Source organism: Protomyctophum bolini, assembly GCF_963924005.1.
Source record: "Protomyctophum bolini genome assembly, chromosome: 2".
Taxonomy (NCBI): Eukaryota; Metazoa; Chordata; class Actinopteri; order Myctophiformes; family Myctophidae; genus Protomyctophum; species Protomyctophum bolini.
In genome coordinates, this window is record NC_137863.1 from 26,765,708 (window position 1) to 26,771,711 (window position 6,004).

The 6,004-nt window shown below is 42.1% G+C and overlaps 1 long non-coding RNA gene across 1 annotated transcript; it reads right to left on the reverse strand.

Moving 5' to 3' along the window:
* Positions 1–5,077: 5,077 nt before the first annotated feature.
* On the reverse strand, positions 5,078–5,772 carry LOC308322777. Its single transcript, XR_013964752.1, has 2 exons — positions 5,698–5,772; positions 5,078–5,194 (listed from the first exon to the last, which is right to left on the reverse strand). It is a non-coding gene; the product is annotated as an uncharacterized lncRNA (long non-coding RNA).
* Positions 5,773–6,004: the final 232 nt, after the last annotated feature.

A 6,004-nucleotide genomic window follows, 5' to 3' on the forward strand; every position in this document is an offset into this window, starting at 1 on the left:
ACGCGTCACAACGTGTCATAACACGTCACAACGTGCTAAGCTCACAACTTTACGTGTTATTTTCGACGAAGACATTTTGTTAGGGAAAAAATTACGGGTGCCTAATATTGTCACTTTGGGGACTTTGGTTAACTATAGGGTTTAAGTGGTTAGTGCGGATGTGAAGCACTTTCATCCACAGACTCATCCTCCTCGGCACACCACAATGTGACTCGAACAGGCCGTTGTGCCAGTAACCACCAAGTTCCCCAACCAAGCCTGCCAGCCCCCAAAACGTAAAACCCTGTGGTCTGATCTTTTCTTTTGGGAATAAATAAGTCCTGCTTGACTCTGGTGCACTTGCATGTGGATCACGAGGTGCACACTACAGTTACTGTATTCACATTATGTATACACTGTTGAAGGCCAAATGATAATACATAGTTTCATATTCACAATTGATATTCATTCTTTCGTTCATTCGTGATTCAATCAATCAATCAAGCATTGATAGTTTACATAATTCAACCAGATACTCACTGTTGAAAAGTAGGAATTGAAAAAATCCCAAAAAGGTAGCATGCAAAATCTCAAATAAATGGAGGACAAAGTACCCACATTTCCACTTTTTTATCGGCAATAAACGAACGCTTACGCATTTCAGCTATGAGCCATTTCATCGGAGCATTGTAAATATATAATTAACTAACTAATTAAATAACTGACTGATTGAATCATTGAATGATTGATTCATTGATGGATTGACCTTCATTGATGCAGAGGGAAATTGTGTGAATCTGCGCAAACATCTCATTCCTTCAAAGGCCAAAGGAAACTTTCTCACACTCTGTAACATCCAGGTCTTTGGAGCTACAGTATAGGCCCACTTCTCTATCTACTTGCTGCCAACTATGCAGACTATAGTCAAAATGTGTAGTTCAGGGTCCAATTTTCAGTTTTAGCATGTGCTTTGAATTTGTGGCTTGTGGTGTGTACTCCATCTGAAGCATGTGGCTTGTCAACAAGATTCCTCCTGCCAAACAAAATATTCGCTGCTTGCTGTATATGAAAGCCGGCAAAACAAATGATCCTTATAAATTGTAACACATCCTTAGCTATAGGGATGTCTCTGGGATAAGGATGGATGGTTATGTCATGCTGCAGTCTTTATTAAACGCTCTTCAGATGAACTCTGATCAAACCCCACTCAAATAAACCATTGAGAAACTGAGGTTGATTCAGCTAAAACAGCACAGTTAATGCCAAACAATATAGAGCATTGATGTAATGTAGTAAATGTACGCATCCTAACTGGGTTATGTCCCCCGACATTCTGAATTCCCGTAGACATGTTTAATATTGCGGCATATTTAGAGTTCCAAAACGAAACAAATGAGCCGGGTGGTTTGACTCATATGCATATAAAGCATCAGTTGATGCTTTAATTACAAAATGTATGTATGTATGATGTAAATATTATCTTAACCCTTTAAAAGCATATCCATGCTTGAAAAGTTAGCTCTTCATTACTTCCTGTCAAACTAAAATGTCATGCATGCTTACATCAGAAGATACTAATATCACATGCACCTGCCAATAAATCCTCCACTCAGAGCAATGATTCATATATTTTCAAATAGTCAATGTACAGTATATACCAGTATTAAAGGTATATTCAGTGATTTCACTTAATTCAAATATCACTTATTTTTTTATTTTATTTTGATACTATATACTATACTATAGTGTGCTGACCATATAAGGAGTTCCTCCCTGTCCCCAGTTAACCCCTGGGGTCAAAAAACCATATTTTAGTTTTTGGCTCTCTATCCTGATTGGATGAAAGGCTTGGGTCCCAGCCAGGGTTGCCTGGGCTGTGGCTCAGCGGTCCAGGCACCTTGGCTGGCAATCCAGTCTGGCATCCGTTCTGTTCATCCTTTTGATAATGGTGTGACAATGTATTTATTTTTACCAGCTGGTGTGTAAGCACAGCTTTCTATCGTTAACTTGGCTTTCACGCCCACTTTCACCTATATTTTCTCAATGGCTGCTGTATTGACGACCTATCGTTCTGATTGGTTGCATGCTTCCTCTATTGGCAACCAGACTTTTTGCCTCTAGCCGACCTCTCAGCCATGGGAGATCAAGCAACAACACTGCATGCCATGAATAGTCAGACCATCCGACACTACTTTTATGAAACCTAATAAAGTCAAAGACAGCCAGCGCTGCCGGTGATACGAACAAGTAACGAGGTGGCCAACGGGTCCATTATATTACGTCACCTCACTCTAATGAAACGTGCGTGTGTGTGTGTGTGTGTGTGTGTGTGTGTGTGTGTGTGTGTGTGTGTGTGTGTGTGTGTGTGTGTGTGTGTGTGTGTGTGTGTGTGTGTGTGCGTGTGCGTGTGCGTGTGTGTGTGTGTGTGTGCGTGCGCACTGCGTGCGTGCGCACTGCATGCGTGCGTGCACAGTCCATAGTCCAAACATACGCGCTCCGAGTCCGACACTATAGCCATGTGCAAATTAAACAACAGGCACGCATGCAGAAATTAATTGACAGCCGTGGACATTAACCAGTTACCAGTGTTCCCCCGTGTATTGTAGTTGGGTTGTCAAGTGGTTTGATTCTGTTGCGTTACTTTGTCTGCCTAACTAACTACCCCCAGCCGCTTTGCATCATCATTACACACACACACACACACACACACACACACACACACACACACACACACACCACACACACACACACATGCATACACCCACGCCTCCTCCCCCCTCCTCTGCATGCACTGTGTAGCTATTTGGTCAGAAAGACAGTTCCCCTGTGCTGCTGTGCACAGCGGAAACAATGCACAACTCCAGGTACGAACTAATTAAGAAACTGATCAAATCATAAGAGCGCCCCTCACTTCACACGGGTGTGATTTTTTTCTTTCTGGCCAGGCGTTTGGTGCCCCCCAGAGCGTGGCGCTCCGGGCTGCAGCTCCTAAAGCCTGAATTAAGCCGGTCCTGGTGAGATGCGCACAGCTCCCGCCTCACCGGGAAATGCAATATGGAAATTCAAAAACACCATTTAGAAAGCTTTCAAAGTCTGTCAGTGCCGTTAGACAGAGAGGTGTTATTTGCCTGAAACAGAGCACTACCAGGCTAGTATCTATAGTTTGCACCACTTAGAACATGTACTATACCCTGCTGCTGGCATGAATCGAGAACAATTTGAAATACTATATACTAGACAAACATGAAAATGCACTGACCACACCAATATTGCTCCAAGTATATGCATTCACTAATAGGAATTCATACATTCAAGCATTTCTTCCATTTATTTTCATCCATTTCTTCCATAATTATGTTCTTCCCGTTAAAACGTACACACAGTTTAAGTTTTTACTCCGAGAGTTACAAAGAGGTCCATTTGGTTCGATTTGAACACTCTCAGGGTTGGATTAACACTGGGCATTTTACTCTGCAATTATTTGAAGAGAAAATAGGCAGACATACGGTAACAAAGTCTGGAGCAGAGTGCCTGTGCCTGTTTGGGTGGTGGAGGGAAGGGAAGGAACCTTCAAAAGCTACCGTGAACATCATGGGAATGCAAGGCATGGGGATTAGCCTCCTCATTCCACCTAGATCCATAGGGAAATTAATCTTAACTAAACACTCCCTATGGGGGCCTCTAAGCCTAAGCCCTCTTGGTGAAGTTCATTCTCTGGCTCGCTGAGGGCAGTGCGTTCAAAACTTTATTCAGGTCACGTCTAAAGAGGCCTCACAACTTACATGGAGATTTGTCTATTGTGTGTTACCCTCCTCCGAAACGCCTCTTTTTGACAGGGCGATTACCTACTTAAAAATCACACCTGTGTGAAGAGAGGGGCGCTCTTATCATCTCATTCCTTCCAATCACAATTTGCGTCCTCACACTCAAAACTGGCCATTCATTGTCAATGGTATTCAGTGTTAGGACAGCGTGATTCTATTCTATGTCCGAGCAAACATGGTAATGCCCCGCCAGTCTACCGACACTGCTCTGCTCTGAGGCAGAGCTCTGCTCTGAGGTGGATATCGGGCTAGATAGTCTGCCACGACGTGACTCCGTGGTGGGAATTAATACAAGTACGATATAATACAAGACAATGATAGCTTGTCACGCGCAACAGTAACTTTTATTTTTGTAGAAGAGGAGAGAGAATAATTGATTGAACACATACGCTGTAATATGATTTGGGTGTGTTCTAAATAAAGTGTTTGTGTCATTTATTTGTATGTGTAAACTTGAAACATTTTTGTACTGTAAAAAGGTCTATTTCTTTGTATAATAGTATTAAATTAGGCTATACTATAATTAGATTAATACACGATAATCAACACTAATACTTTATTTAGAACACACCTGAATCAAATCATAGTACAACGTGTTCAATCATTTATTCAATATACATTATATCCGGCGTGTTGTTCGGCGTTGTCAGTCTGTGAGTTGTACCTTTCTGCACCCCTCAACTAAACTCAACTGAACTTTGTGGTCACATCACAGGTTTACAGGCATAGAAATAGTGGGTGAAACTATTTGTCGCACAAGCTCAGTTTGAAAAGATATAAAGAAACATAAAAAACATTTTATAATAGGCTATACCAGTGATACTCAACCTCAACCACATCAGGCCCGCGGGACCATTATGACTGGCCCACCAATGAAAATCTAAAAAAAAGAAGAAAAAAAAATCTGGAAAATGAAATAAAAATTGCGGAAATGGTAATTGCGGAAATTGCGGAAATTGCTCTTCACTTATAGCTATCTATTTTCAGGTAGATTGTTTTATTTTATTCAGTCAGCCATATCACTACTCATTTTTTTTCATGAAAAAGGTCATAGCTGGGTAATCTATTTTCAGGCAAATTGTGTTTATTGTATTTTATTTTACTCAGCCATAACAATTTATTTTCTGTTAACCAACTTGCTGGCTGGCAGGCAGGCAGACAGCTACTCATAGACAGGCAGACAGACAGACAGCTACTCATGGAGAATTGGACAGGCAGGCAGTCAGACAGCTACTCATAGACAGGCAGACAGACAGCTACTCATGGAGAATTGGACAGGCAGGCAGACAGCTACTCATGGACAATTGGACAGGCAGGAAGGCAGACAGCTACTCATAGACAGACAGACAGCTACTCATGGACAATTGGACAGGCAGGAAGGCAGACAGCTACTCATAGACAGACAGACAGCTACTCATAGACAATTGGGTAGGCAGGCAGACAGCTACTCATAGACAGACAGACAGCTACTCATGGACAATTGGACAGGCAGGAAGGCAGACAGCTACTCATAGACAGGCAGACAGACAGCTACTCATGGACAATTAGGCAGGCAGGCAGACAGCTACTCATGGACAATTGGACAGGCAGGCAGACAGACAGCTACTCATAGACAGGCAGGCAGACAGCTACTCATGGACAATTGGACAGGCAGGCAGACAGACAGCTACTCATAGACAGGCAGGCAGACAGCTACTCATAGACAGGCAGACAGTAAGACAGCTACTCATTGACAGACAGACAAATAACTACTCATGGACAGACAGACAGGCAGGCAGGCAAAGAGCTACTCATGTTATGTTATTATGTTATTATAACAGCTACTCATGTTATGTGCAATAATTTGTGCAGTTATGGAAACAGCTCTTTGTGTTTATGCAAGAAAATGTAACACATTTATTTATTTACATATTGTGTGCATGCACATTGTACTTTGATACATTTTGCGAAAATAAAGCAATTGAAAGAGAGAAGTTATCAAGTATCATTAATGTCGTAATTTTATCTACTGGCCCCTGGCCCCTTGCCATTTTTGTAATGTGGCCCACAGGTAAATCTATTTGAGTATCCCTGGGCTATACTGTCGGCACCAAACGGCCAGGTCGGCCTATTGGACTTCCATCATGCCAAGTGGCAACTACTGTAACTCAGACCAAATATCACCGTGTTCACCATGATAAGCTTGAAGTCATGTGCATTCT